Raw genomic sequence first — 15,020 nt, 5'->3', positions numbered from 1 at the left:
TTGAATAAAAAAAATTAAAATTTGGCCATTTGCACGAAGAAACGGTCGTTTGCACGAAGAAAGGGCTTACCTCTGGGGTGCCTTATAGGCATGTCCGGGCGCCTAGATTAAGAGGCAAGGCGGGATGCTTGGACAGGGTCAAGGTGCCCGGACCCCAATACTAGGGGAGCCCAACAAAATCGTGGGCTAGTTTTGTTGAGGTGGGGTGGGGCGCCTAGGCCCTGCCCAGACGCTCAGGTTTGGACGAACAACCTGTTTTTTTTTTAATGAAGGTTAAATTAAGTTTAATTAATTTTAACTTAAGTTTTAAGTTAAATTTTAATTAAGTTTAATTTGATTAAGGTTAGATTAGGTTTTAAATTATATTGAAGTTTTAATTAAGTTGAATTGAGTTTAAAGATTAGTTAGTGTTTAACTTAAGTTTTTAATTAAATTGAAGTTTCAATTAATGTTTAATTTTGGTTTTAAATTTTAATTATTTTTTAAATCAAGTTTTAAATTTTAATTAACTTAAGTTTAAGTTTGCAATGTAAATTAAGGTTTAACTTAAGTTTAAAATTTTAATTTTAATTAAGTTAAATTTAAATTTTAAATTTAATTTAAGTTTAGCTTAAGTTAAATTTAAGTTTGAAATTTAAATTAAGGTTTGACTTAAGTTTTAAATTTGAATTTGAATTTAAATTTTAAATTTAATTTATGTTTAGCTTAAGTTTTAAATTTTAATTAAGTTAAATTTAAGTTTAAAATTTAAATTAAGGTTTAACTTAAGTTTAAAAGTTTAATTTTAATTAAGTTGAATTTAAATTTTAAATTTAATTTAGGTTTAGCTTAAGTGTTAAATTTTAATTAAGTTAAATTTAAGTTTGAAATTTAAATTAAGGTTTAACTTAAGGTATAACACAATTTGTACTTTCATTTTGTAATTCTGTTTTTGTTGTTCTACACTTTCAACGTCTGTAAAGAAGATGCTCCGCCTATTTCAAAGAAGATCTTTTTATTAGAGCTTTCACAATCTTGGATTAGTAGCAACCTCTTCGGTTGCAAACCAAGTAAATCTTTGTATCTTCCTTTATTTAATGTTTTTATTGTTTTTAATTAATTAAGTGTGTCATTGCTAAAATCGATAGCAAGAGAAGTGCTCTAACTTTATTTGCAGGCTATTCACCCCCTTCTAACATGCCAACCTAAACCTTCACCTCCTTCTTCTTCTTTATGAAATTAATCTAAATCTTGCATTTTTTTTTTTGCTAGTGTCTCATTTTGCCACAGTGGTGATATGGACCCTTTGGAACCGATTCATTGACTTGGCCTTCTTCTTCCCTTTAGCTTAATGCTTTGACTTCCACTTGGAACCTTTCTTTAAGAAGTCAACTAACATCACTGTCTTATGTTCCTTCTTAATAGATAACTCCACTTCTTTGAGCATGTTGATCATCTCTAGAATTGTGGATTCAATATGGTTCATCTAATAGTTTATCACAAACTATGAATAACTATCAAGTAAATTGTGCATAATTAAGTCAATACTTAATTCATGATACATCACAAATCCAAGTTATCCCAACCGCTCAATGTGGCTATTCATCTTCAGTACATGTTGCACCACGAATGAACTCTCTTGCATCTATGAGCTAAAGAGAAGCTTGGTGACCTTGAACTTCGAATATATCTTACTCATGAAATATCTCACGAAGATGATAAACAATTATATGGGCATCCATATGCTCATGTTGTTTATGTAACTCAAGAGATACTAAGGCCAAAATGATGCAGCTGGAAAGCTCATAATTAGCCATATGCTTTTGATGGGGCAACATTTGGTCCGATGTTGCATCATCTATTAGAGGTTTGGGAAGTGGTACTTCGAGGACATACACTAGTTTTTTAGCCTTGAGAACAATTCTCAGGTTTTGAAATTAGTCCAAGAAGTTCGGTCTAGTCAATTTATTCGTGTCCAAAATGAAACACAAATTTAAAGATGTCATGATAAAACGATTAACCTAGAAATATAAATTCTAGAAAATAGGAGAGAGATGATTTTTTTTACAATGTAAATGTAACCAATTTACAAGCATTTAAGAATGTCATTTATTTATCGAATTCAAGAGCCCTTACTTTGAATTTAGGATATCATAGGCTTTATCTAAATGGGTTAATATCCACTATAGATAAGAACAACCTTAGAATAAATCCAACAAGTCATACTTAGCTAAGTGGTAGGTATGACATATACCGATTATGTTTCACTTATATATAACTATCACATTATGCTATCAACTAATTGAATATTCGTATAAATATCGGGTTGTTAACACATTAACATGTATATCACCAAACTTCATCCCTATCCACATTAACCTTGGAGTGAGTCCAACAAGCTAATACTTCAAGTTAAAGTTGACCCGTTAATCGCGAGATCGTATCTCAATGGTTCGAACATATCTAAATATAGGTTGAGTTTAGAGTGAGTCCAACAACCCAAATAAGAAATCAGACTCTAGTTCTTACCATATTAATGGAGTGTGTAGACTTTTATCTTTAACATAATAGATTTAGGTTTCATTGTCATCATACAAATGTACTATATACATGACATCAGAAGCATGACATAAATGATGACATGTCGCATCACACGGATGGTATATATAATGATAGAACACATCGCAGCATGACTTAAATAATGTATATATCTAATGTATCTACATGACATACATATATGACATGACATGACATAAATAATATCATAGTTGTCATAATTTTATTTAGAAATAAAATGTCTTAAGGATTTAAGTTATATAAATCAAAATCCTAATTAGATTAAGAAACCATTTCCAAATCTAATTGCATATTTTATTAAGAATTAATTCTAATCAAGAATGAATTCCTTAATTAAATTTGAAATTAATTTTAAATTTAATTAATTATGAAATAATTTAATAATTAGAATTGTTCTTAATTACAATTTCTTTAATAATTTCATAAATATTTCAAAATTAAAATCTCCTAACAAATAAGAAAAATTTTTAAAATTAAAATTAAGAACAATCAGTGGACAAGACAATCCACAGTCTAATACCATGGACGCAAGGAGAGTGACCCGTCATGCGAATCTTCTGCACAAATAAGGGTACAATATGCATAAGGCACTACAGAACGGCATTAAGAAAGCACTTATTCCCCAAGTTCTTGAGGCCAACACCCTGAACCATTAATATCACACCAAGATGGAAACTTTATATATACTAGCGATCGTACATCCGTCTTACGTGAGCTAGACCCTTTATACTAGGTGGAGCAATGCAGGAAGAGATCTGAGGGAAGAAGAATTGGCTACAAAAAATAGTTTTAATTTTTTTAGTATTGTCCATACTTTTATTTTTTTTAATAGGGCAAGACTAATATTTTTATAATTTTATACACCTCTAAGGGTACTTACAAAAAATTAAGGTGGAGCAACTGCCCCACCAAAGCTATATGTGGCTCCTCCCCTAGTTGAGTGTATAATATAATACATGAATGAGTGAGGATAACAGACTCTTTTTTATAAAAAAAAAATAATTTAATTAGGTGCGCTAGACCAATGTAATAGTGCAATGCTAGGGTGACGCTCAAGAATCCCAACAGCAAGCTACTGTAACGAACTTCCCCTTATAAAAAAATTAGTTTAATATCATAGTTGATCTTAGCCAAAAAAAAATTGAGAAAAGTATGCTTTCTAACATCGCCGACCCTAGGTATTTATAGAAGCTTCTCTTCTCGTAGTGTTATCAATTCTAAGATGTGAGACTAAAGAGAACTCTAGATTTCTAATTGATTAAAGGAAAAATTCTCAATAATATACTGTAGCTGAGTCTTGAACTCTAGATCTCTGATTGATGCATTTGTGAAAATTACTAATAAACTTTGAAATTATTTTCAGTGTAAAAAGGAAAAAAGGACATTAACATAATTTTATTTTGGGTTTCATTAAAATTAGTAAAGAAGGTAGATTCTTAATACAATAGTAAGATCTTCTGTTGTGACTTCATCCAAACTTGACTCAAGGCGCCTAGAATTTATCCAGGTACCCGTATGGGACATGGTCCAGGTGCCTGGAGTCATTCAATATTTTTATTTTATTTTAAGGTATATTATATGTATTTAGGGTTAAAGATTTTAGGATTTAGAAGTTAGGTTATAATGGGTTTAAGCCAATAAGATTTTTCTTCTAAAGTTCAAGCTTTTCTCTTGGGCTATAGTGTTCAAGATTAAAAAGTTTAGATTCTCATATATATATATATATATATATATATATATATATATATATATATACAGATTTGATATGCTAAGCGACACTTTATGCACGACCGTGAGCGAAAACCGACGTGGACTATCTGACGCAGACAAAACCCAATTTTTTTAATCTCTCTCATCTGCATGCAACAACTATAAAATTTTTTAAATTTCTCTCTCATCTGCATGCAACAACTTTTCTCTCTTTCTTTTTAAATTAAAATGATATTTTATCTTCTCTCTCCTATTATTACATGCAAAAAATTATTGTGGTAGTGATACAATGTTGTGGCAGCTACTATGCGGTAGCTGCTACAACTTATAGCAGTTACTATGCAATAGCTGTTACAACTTGTAGCAGTTAGTATGTAATAGCTGCTACAACAATACAGTAGCTGCTACAAAGGTGCAGAAGTTGCTACAAAGGTGCAGAAGTGGCTACAATGGTGTAGTAGCTGCTACAACGATGCAGTATCTGCTACAATGGTGTAGTGGCTGCTACAATGGTGCAGAAGCTGCTACAACGGTGCAGTAGCTGCTACAATGGCGCAGTTGCTGCTACAATGGTGTAGTAGCTTCTACAAAGGTGCAGAAGCTGCTACAATGGTGCAGAAGTTGTTACAACGGTGCAGTAGCCGCTATAACGGTGCAGTTGCTGCTACAACGATGCAATAGCTGCTACAACGATGCAGTAGCTGCTACAACATAGTAGTTACACAATAATATTGCTACACGTTATAACAACTACTATATAGAAGCTGCTACAACATGTAGCAGTTATTGTGTAGTAGCTGCTACATCACCTTTAAAAATTAGCAGCACAGTGATTGTTGCATGCAATCAGTTGAGAGAGAGATTAAAAAATTTTATAATTACATGCAGATGAGTGAGAAAAGTTATTGCATGCATATGAGAGAGAGATTAAAAAAATTATATTTTGGTCACATCAGATAGCCCACGTCGGATTTCGATCACGATCTCGCACAAAGTGTCGCTTAGCATATCAATATATATATATATATATATATATATATATACATATATATATGAGATTCGATAGAGGGGGGTGAATATCGATAAAAAATTGTTCGAGTATAAACACAGCGAAAATAAAAGGACAATGCTAACACAAGCTGGTTTTACTTGGTTCGGAGCCTGTGTCGACTCCTACTCCAAGGCCCGCACACAAGGGTGCTTTCGGTGGGCAATCACTAGCAGTTCGAAGATTATTAAAAATTAAAGTACAGGAATGCTAATGAAAATACGGACAAGAATTTAATAAAAAGGAAAGGAGCGTATTGTCGGAGCTTTGTTAGCGTCGCAGGAGCGCAGAGCAGTAGAGCAAGCAGTAGAAGACTTTCTTTTCGTTGTTGTTATGAAGCTCCCCTCTGACCCTCCTTTTATATGAGGCTCGGGGCGCCCCGGATCCCTTCCGGGCGCCCTGGTGGGACGTGGCAGGTCCAACCAACAAGTTCCACGTGGCGACGCACGAGTTTGGATAAAACTTACCTCCGGGCACCCGGATCACTTCCGGGCGCCTGGACCTCCGGGCGTCCGGATCCCTTCCGGGCGCCCGGACCTCCTATTTCCAGGAACTCCTTCTCCTGCAAAATAGAGTTAGTCCGAGGCAAATATATATCCTGTAAAACAGATTGTTAGCATAATTAAAGTTCAACAAAGTAATAGAAAAGAGTATGACTTAGATTCCGTCTTTCCGAGACCGGAATCTAGTCACGATGTAACGACCCACCTCCTACTAACTAGACTGTGAGGCCGATCATCACATTATGCTGTGCTAACTAATCCATGACCATCATTAAATCTAGATGTGGAAGCTGTACTAATCAAAATTTTGCTAAACTATTGTCATTTCTTTATTCTGCATGCACTAAGGGGTGTAATCTAAGCTATTCATGACATATATTACATCCCCCAATGGTCAAGGAACTTAACTAAGGGTTTCTAGCTAATATTAGGCCTCCCAATCGATCCACGGATCGATTGGAATGGTTGAATCGATCCAGTGATTGATTCAGCAGGCTACTGTGCTCGGCCGATATTCTGGATCGATCGGCTGATCGATCCAGACTGGTCAATCGATCCAGTGATCGATCCCAGGGCCTTCTGTTCACGACAGAGAGCGTCCGGATCGATCGGCTGATCGATCCAGAGGGCTACTGTTCGCAAGATGAATTGCCCAGTCGATCCTTCGATCGATTGGAAACCCTCGAATCGATCAGCTGATCGATTCGAGTTTCTGATTTCGTGCCAATTGTCTGATTTCAGCACTTGTTCGTGCCAAAACTACTTATAACATTTCTAAACTAAATGCCAAACATTCTAACATCACAAAAATAGTATTTTAAACATGATAGGATGCTTGATTAACTAATTCATAACATTTAACATGCTAAGGTGCAAAATAACAAAATGCTAAAAGGTTCTAGTGCCTAAATAAGCTTGCTGAAATTCCCTAAGATCTCTATTCCAAGTTCCATCCACACACATCTTCGTAGCATTGCCCTCCAGCCTCCGCTAGTCCATCTTTCCTTTACCTTTATCTGCAGTATAAGGAAAAGAAAGTATCTGTAAGCTTTCGCTTAGTAAGAAACTATCTACCTCACTAAAACATGCAATCGATGCAAATCATGCTTTGAAAACATGCTATTTAAAACATGTACTGATTGAACTAAAACATGGCATGCTATCATACAATACATAGCAATCAAAAGCTAGTCATGGCATACTATCGTCTAAAGCATGTGTAACATGAACTGAACATAGAGTTATCATACATAATCATAAGAGTGAGCTGAGCTGAAGCATGAACTGAGCTAAACTAAACTAAGCTAGTACTGAATTTAAACTGTATACACAACTGATTTATGAGAGTTTAAAAACTATACATATAATAGATAAAAATATATAATCATGCTGCTAATGGGCTCGGCAACTGTACGTGCTATGCATGCATCCCTAACTAGACCCGGGTTTGCAAGTTCCGAATTTAGTAGGACTACTAGGTTATCTGAACCTAGGGATGACTGTGGGAGCCCAACCCAATGGATATCTAATCCAGTACAGTGCCAGTGAAAAGTAAAATACTGAACATAAGCTAATAAATTCTTGTCTTGCTTTTACTAGGTTGTCTAAATCTAGAACTAGGTTATCTAAACCTAGAGGCGACTGTGGGAGCCCACCCATGGGACATCTAGCCATGTAAAAGATGGAGCAAGGCTAAATAAGCTATAAAATGCTTCTATTGCATTTATCTAAGTTACTAAAATGCCTAAGTTGCATTTTTCTGTGCTAAACATTTAATCGAACACTTGGTATGCGCTAAGTCGCATCCTTTGTGTCGATAGTCTACATATTACTAAACTAAGACATGGAATTCACACGAAAGCTACTTATACTGCAGGTGAGGGGTTTCTTACCTCCTGTTCGGATTTTCTTACGATTCTAATCGCTAGATTTTCGGAGGAGACGATCCTTTCGATGATCTTCTCACGTCTATGCGTTCCTCTCGCGGAGGGGAGCGTCCTCGTGTCGAAGTCATCGCCGGAAAGTGCCCTTGGGCGGAACCCTAGCCTTCCTTGTGGTTGGCGCCGAGAAAGGAAGAAAAGAGAGGTGGGCGGCGGTGAGGTTTTGAGGAGAGGAAAAATCACGATCCAAATAACCCTTCACTTAATTATTTCTTATTTATATTAAGTGGAAATTTCTAGCCCAACTTGAATATAAATTTAATTGTCTCCTTTTCCTTTCAGCACGGCCCTGCTGGGTTCACTTGGTTACCATGGTTCACCATAAGTCGTAGGACCCAATAGATCTCGGGTTCAATTCCCGCGTAGGCTATTTTACGGTCCTATTTATTTTTGCTACTTCCGCTACTCTAAAAATTCCATAAAAATATTCTAAAATTCCAGAAAAATCATAGAATATTTCTAAAAATAATTTTGAGAATTTTCGGGCGTTACAATCCCCCATACCTTATAAAAAGTTCATCCTCGAACTTAGAATAACTCTGAGTACTTCTGCCTCATACTGGCTTCTGTCTCCCAAGTTGCCTCTTATACTGTGTGATTGTGCCAAATAACTTTTACTAATGGTACTTCCTTGTTCCACAATTTCTTAACTGCTCGGTCTATTATCTGAATAGGCCGACTGTCATAACTGAGGTCTTCGCAGACTTGTACCAACTGGGGCTCAATCACCTGGGTGGCATCTGGGATATGCTTCTTCAGCATAGAGACATGAAATACATTGTGAACAGCTGACATTTCCTGAGGTAGCTCTAGCTCATATGCTACCTTGCCAACTCTTTTGCTGATAAGGTATGGTCCCACATATCTGGGACTTAACTTGCCATTCTTCCCAAAACGCATTACTCCCTTCATGGGAGCTACTCTGAGGAACACTGAATCCCCAACTGAAAACTCTAAAGGTCTGCGCCGTGTATCAGCATAGCTTTTCTGGCGGCTCTGAGCTGTCTCTATCCTCTGGCGGATTTGCTGTATAGTTGCTGTGGTATCTGCTACTAGATCTGTCTGGAGTTCTAGTTCTTTCTGTTCACCACTCTCATACCAGCAGATTGGAGATCTACACCTCCGCCCATAGAGAGCCTCGTAAGGTGTCATACCGATAGTGGCCTGATAGCTGTTGTTGTATGCAAATTCTGCTAGACTCAGATATTTGCACCAACTTCCTTTGAAATCTAGGGCACATGCTCGGAGCATATCTTCGAGTACCTGATTTACTCGCTCCGTCTGTCCATCTGTCTATGGATGGAAAGCTGTGCTAAACTTTAACTTCGTGCCCAAAGCTGACTGTACACACTCCCAGAAGTGTGATGTGAACCTACTGTCCCTTGTCTGAGATAATGGTTCGTGGGACTCCATGTAATCTAACGATCTCCTTGAGATACAACTGTGCTACCTGTTCTATGGAGTAGGATATCCTGATAGCTAAGAAGTGGGTTGATTTAGTCAACCTGTCGACTATTACCCAGATGGTATCAAAACCATTCGTGGTTCTGGGTAGTCCCACTATAAAGTCCATGGAAATATCCTCCCATTTCCATTCTCGGATCTGAATAGGCTGCAAAACTCCCCCTGGTCTCTGATGCTCTGCCTTAACCCTCTGACAGGTTAAGCAGGTGCTGACGTATCGAGCGATGTCTCTCTTCATCCCAGGCCACCAAAAACGTTTCTTCAAGTCCTGATACATTTTGGTGGAACCAGGATGCATCGTATAGGGAGTCTTGTGAGCCTCATCTAAGATCTTTCTTCGTAGTTCCTCCTGATCTGGAACACATAATCTGTCGCCAAAATACAACACCCCGCTAGTGGACACTCTAAATTCTCCACCTTCTGATTCTGCTATCCCTTGCTTGATTTTCTGAATTTCAGGATCCTGCTCCTGAGCTGTCTAGATGTCACCAAGCAGGGTCGACTCTAGTGTCATAGTAGAGAGCTGTCCAACTATGAGTTCGAGACCGAAATCTGTGATCTCTTTCTGTAGGGGCGGTGATATGGCTGCTAGAGATAATAAGGTAGCACTGGACTTTCTGCTAAGTGCATCTGCTACCCTATTTGCTTTTCCTGGGTGGTAGAGGATGTCTATATTGTAGTCTTTGACCAGCTCTAGCCATCTGCGCTGTCGCATATTCAGATCCTTCTGAGTAAAGAAGTACTTCAGACTCTGATGATCTGTATACACTCTGCACTGAGCTCCATATAAGTAATGTCTCCAAATCTTGAGAGCGAACACCACTGCTACAAGCTCAAGGTCATGAGTGGATAGGCGATCACCTTACCATTTTGCATCAGCACTGCTCCTAGTCCCAACTTCGAGGCATCACTATATATATCGAAGCTGTCTGTATTTTCTGGTAGAGTCAGAATAGGTGCGCTGGTCAATCTCCTTTTTAGCTCGCTGAAGCTGTTCTCACAGTCCTCTGTCCACTGAAATTTTCTGTTCTTTCTGGTAAGAGCTGTCAGTGGAGAGGCTATTCTGGAGAAATCCTCTACGAATTTTCTGTAATAACCTGCTAATCCCAGAAAGCTTCTGATCTCACTAGCGTTCTTAGGTCTCTTCCAGTTACTCACAGCTTCTATCTTACTGGGATCTACCATGATACCATCCTTTGAGATGATGTGACCCAGGAAGGACACCTGATCTATCCAAAATTCACATTTCGTGAACTTGGCGTACAGCTGGTTCTGCTGAAGAGTCTGTAATACTATTTTTAGGTGCTCTGCGTGTTCTTCCTGAGTTCCTGAATAGATCAGAATGTCATCGATAAATACAATAACAAACCTATCTAAGTAGTCCCTGAATACTCTGTTCATGAGGTCCATGAAAGTAGTTGGAGCATTTGTCACGCCAAAGGGCATGACTACGAACTCGTAATGTCCGTGTCTGGTCCTGAATGCTGTCTTGGGTATATCCCCCTCCTTAACTTTCACCTGATGATAACCTGATCTGAGGTCTATCTTAGAGAACACTGCTGCTCCCTTTAGCTGATCGAACAGGTCATCTATTCTGGGAAGAGGATACCTGTTCTTGATGGTGACTTGGTTCAGTGCCCTGTAGTCTATGCACAAGCGCAAGCTCCCGTCCTTCTTCTTCACGAACAATACAGGCGCTCCCCATGGTGAGTGACTAGGGCGTATGAAGCCTTTGTCAAGCAGCTCCTGTAGTTGCTCATGAAGTTCCTTCAGTTCTGCTGGAGCCATGCGGTATGGTGCTTTAGAAATAGGATTGGTACCGGGAATGAGCTCTATCTCGAATTCAATCTCCCTGTCTGGTGCTAAGCCTGGTAACTCTTCAGGGAAGACTGCTGGGTAGTCACATACGACTCGGACCTCTGCTAACTGTTAGTCCTTGTCCTGATTGGTACTGACTACGTGTGCTAAAAATCCCGTACATCCTGAATCCATTAATCTCTGTGCCTTCATAGCTGAGAGAAACTTCTTGGCCTTTCTCTTGGGTTCTCCGATGTACTCAAACTGCACTTCTGCTTCAGGTTGAAATATGACTTTCTGTTTACGACACTCTATGGAAGCACTGTATATGATCAGGAAGTCCATCCCAAAGATAACATCGTAGTCAGTCATATTTAGCACTATCAGATCACAAAAGAGTTCTCTGTCTGCTATAATGACTGGCACTGCTCTGAGCCAGTGCGTGGATGCCATAATTTCTCCTGAAGGTAATGTTGTTAGAAACTGACTGCTGAGTACCTCGGGAGGTATTGCTAACTTCTCAGCAAATGCCCTGGATATATAAGAATGGGTTGCCCCAGTATCGAATAAGACAGTCATACTTTGCTGTAAAATACTAATCTGACCTGTAACAACTGTCGAGGTATTTGCTACGTCCCTCTCGGTGAGTAGATTCGCATTCGCCATAGCCGAGGGGCTTCACCGCCTCGGCCGATGTGTGGACCATCTAAGGCGGCATGCAACTGATGCAACTGTGCTGGCTTGGCTTCATACTGGATCGGCTGTGGTGGAGGAAAGCTGGTCTTGTTCGGACACTGCTTGGTCATATGCCCTTCCTGTCCGCATTCAAAGCATCCTCGTGTGCCCTTACGACAAACTCCAGGATGGAATTTCCCACAAGTAGCACACTTTGGATAACTGGGTTGTTTGCTAGCTGGCCCTCCTTTTGGGTAACTCCCTGGTTTGCGCTTGTTGCTGGAGTTCCCTTTCCAGTTGGAGGTGTGGCCCTGTTGTTTCTGAGTGCCTGAGCCTCCTTGCCCTTTCGACTCTGAGAGAACTTGCTTATGCTGCTTAATACTGCTCTGGTAGTGCTCGGTGGTCAGAGCACTGCTAACTAGTTCTTCAGTGGTTTGCGGCCTATGAATGCCGCCAGCCACGTTCATCGCTATTTCCGGTCTCAGCATCTTGAGCATCAACCGGACTCGTTCTTTCTCTGTGCCGACTAGTTCAGGGCATAGACGAGCCAATCTGTTGAATTTCTTCACGGCTTCCTCAACTGATAGGTTGCCCTGACGAAACTCAGTGAACTCGTCGTAGTGGCGGTTTGTGACCCGCATGTGAAAGAACTCCTCGAAGAATTCTTTCTCGAAGTCAGCCCATGTCATCTGATTGACTGGGCGCTTTGCTCTAATTCTCTCCCACCACATGCGTGCATCTCCTGTCAGACAGAAGGAGGCGCACTTCACCTTCTCATGCTCTGGCCAGTCCAGAAGCTCCATCGTACTCTCCAGTGTTTTGAACCAGGCTTGAGCATCCCATGGTTCACTGGTGCCTGAGAAGTTCTCTAGCTTGACTCTCTGCCACTGGATCAGATAGGCTTCCCTCTGTGTTCCTGTTGCTGGGGCTACTGGTACTGTAGGCTGGACTGGTAGAACCTCTAAGACTACTGGTGTCGCTAAGTTTGGTTCCGGGGTGACTGTGGGAGTATTCTGCTGATTAGCCTTTAAGGTGGCTATTTCCTGTTGTTGTTCGGCTAACTGCTGCTGTAACTGAGCCACTAATACTGTAAGGTCTGGAGGAGGCACTGAATTGTCTGCCTCGTGCTGGGGCTCAGTAGCTGGTGCCCTTCTAGCTGGGCGTCCTCGTGCCATTCTAGAGACATAGAGGCATACATGACTAATACAATCATAATGGAGTAACTATTGTCATCATGTTAACTACTATCATAACAAGCATGCTTTAGTTATATCTAAACATGAAAACAAGAACATAAATACAGTGAGAGATGTTCTTACTTGGAAGCTGCAGGTTCAATGCTGATGTGTGTGTAGGAAGTATGGAAACTACTCTGATACCACTCTATAACGACCCACCTCCTACTAACTAGACTGTGAGGTCGATCATCACATTATGTTGTGCTAACTAATCCATGACCATCATTAAATCTAGATGCGGAAACTGTACTAATCAAAATTTTGCTAAACTATTGTCATTTCTTTATTCTACATGTGCTAAGGGGTGTAATCTAAGCTATTCATGACATATATTACATCCCCCAATGGTCAAAGAACTTAACTAAGGGTTTCTAGCTAATATCAGGCCTCCCAATCGATCCACGGATCGATTGGAATGGTTGAATCGATCCAGTGATCGATTCAGCAGGCTACTGTGCTCGGCCGATATTCTGGATCGATCGGCTGATCGATCCAGACTGGTCAATCGATCCAGTGATCGATCCCAGGGCCTTCTGTTCGCGACAGAGAGCGTCCAGATCGATCGGCTGATCGATCCAGAGGCCTACTGTTCGCAAGACGAATTGCCCAGTCGATCCTTCGATCGATTGGAAACCCTCGAATCGATCAGCTGATCGATTCGAGTTTCTGATTTCATGCCAATTGTCTAATTTCAGCACTTGTTCGTGCCAAAACTACTTATAACATTTCTAAACTAAATGCCAAACATTCTAACATCACAAAAATAGTATTCTAAACATGATAGGATGCTTGATTAACTAATTCATAACATTTAACATGCTAAGGTGCAAAATAACAAAATGCTAAAAGGTTTTAGTGCCTAAACAAGCTTGCTGAAATTCCCTAAGATCTCTATTCCAAGTTCCATCCACACACATCTTCGTAGCATTGCCCTCCAGCCTCCGCTAGTCCATCTTTCCTTTACCTTTATCTGCAGTATAAGGAAAAGAAAGTATCTGTAAGCTTTCGCTTAGTAAGAAACCATCTACCTCACTAAAACATGCAATCGATGCAAATCATGCTTTGAAAACATGCTATTTAAAACATGTATTGATTGAACTAAAACATGGCATGCTATCATACAATACATAGCAATCAAAAGCTAGTCATGACATACTATCATCTAAAGCATGTGTAACATGAACTGAACATAGAGTTATCATACATAATCATAAGAGTGAGCTGAGCTGAAGCATGAACTGAGCTAAACTAAACTAAGCTAGTACTGAATTTAAACTGTATACACAACTGATTTGTGAGAGTTTAAAAACTATACATATAATAGATAAAAATATATAATCATGCTGCTAATGGGCTCGGCAACTGTACGTGCTATGCGCGCATCCCTAACTAGACCCGGGTTTGCAAGTCCCGAATTTAGTAGGGCTACTAGGTTATCTGAACCTAGGGACGACTGTGGGAGCCCAACCCAATGGATATCTAATCCAGTACAGTGCCAGTGAAAAGTAAAATACTGAACATAAGCTAATAAATTCTTGTCTTGCTTTTACTAGGTTGTCTAAACCTAGAACTAAGTTATCTAAACCTTGAGGCGACTGTGGGAGCCCACCCATGGGACATCTAGTCCTGTAAAAGCTGGAGCAAGGCTAAATAAGCTATAAAATGCTTCTATTGCATTTATCTAAGTTACTAAAATGCCTAAGTTGCATTTTTCTGTGCTAAACATTTAATCGAACACTTGGTATGCGCTAAGTCGCATCCTTTGTGTCGATAGTCTACATATTACTAAACTAAGACATGGAATTCACACGAAAGCTACTTATACTGCAGGTGAGGGATTTCTTACCTCCTGTTCGGATTTTCTTACGATTCTAATCGCTAGATTTCCGGAGGAGACGATCCTTTCGACAATCTTCTCGCGTCTATGCGTTCCTCTCGCGGACGGGAGCGTCCTCGTGTAGAAGTCATCGCCGGAAAGTGCCCTTGGGCGGAACCCTAGCCTTCCTTGTGGTTGGCGCCGAGAAAGGAAGAAAAGAGAGGTGGGCGGCGGTGAGGTTTTGAGGAGAGGAAAAATCATGATCCAAATAAC

At 39.5% G+C, this 15,020-nt stretch overlaps 1 pseudogene; it reads right to left on the bottom strand.

The window, feature by feature from the left end:
* Positions 1-3,562: 3,562 nt before the first annotated feature.
* LOC122022192 lies at positions 3,563-3,710 on the bottom strand (annotated as a pseudogene).
* Positions 3,711-15,020: the final 11,310 nt, after the last annotated feature.

Source organism: Zingiber officinale, chromosome 9A (genome assembly GCF_018446385.1).
Source record: "Zingiber officinale cultivar Zhangliang chromosome 9A, Zo_v1.1, whole genome shotgun sequence".
Lineage (NCBI taxonomy): Eukaryota > Viridiplantae > Streptophyta > Magnoliopsida > Zingiberales > Zingiberaceae > Zingiber > Zingiber officinale.
The sequence above is the reverse complement of the archived record's forward strand: the minus strand, read 5'-3'. Positions and strand labels throughout refer to the sequence as shown.